General features: G+C 23.7%; 1 protein-coding gene across 1 annotated transcript in view; it reads left to right on the top strand.

Annotated features, from left to right (window-relative positions):
* The window catches only part of LOC110033634 (aldehyde dehydrogenase family 3 member H1-like), a 28,765-nt gene that overhangs the window by 25,371 nt on the left and 3,166 nt on the right, over nucleotides 1-228 (top strand). The window lies entirely within an intron of this gene.

Genomic DNA, 228 nt, shown 5'->3' with positions numbered 1-228 from the left:
CTTATATATATATATATATATATATATATATAGGCACACACACATACATATATACATATATGCATGCACACACATGTATCTATATATGGATGCATACCTATGCATACATATATATACATATGGATGCATACATATGCATAAATATATGTATACATATTTGTATATATATTTATACATACATATGTATGCATAATGTATAGATATGTAGGCATACGTGTGTATATATAT

This window comes from Phalaenopsis equestris, unplaced genomic scaffold (genome assembly GCF_001263595.1).
Source record: "Phalaenopsis equestris unplaced genomic scaffold, ASM126359v1 Scaffold001241, whole genome shotgun sequence".
In the NCBI taxonomy this organism is placed as follows: domain Eukaryota; kingdom Viridiplantae; phylum Streptophyta; class Magnoliopsida; order Asparagales; family Orchidaceae; genus Phalaenopsis; species Phalaenopsis equestris.
Note: the sequence above shows the minus strand (reverse complement) of the source record. Positions and strands in the feature narration are given on the sequence as shown.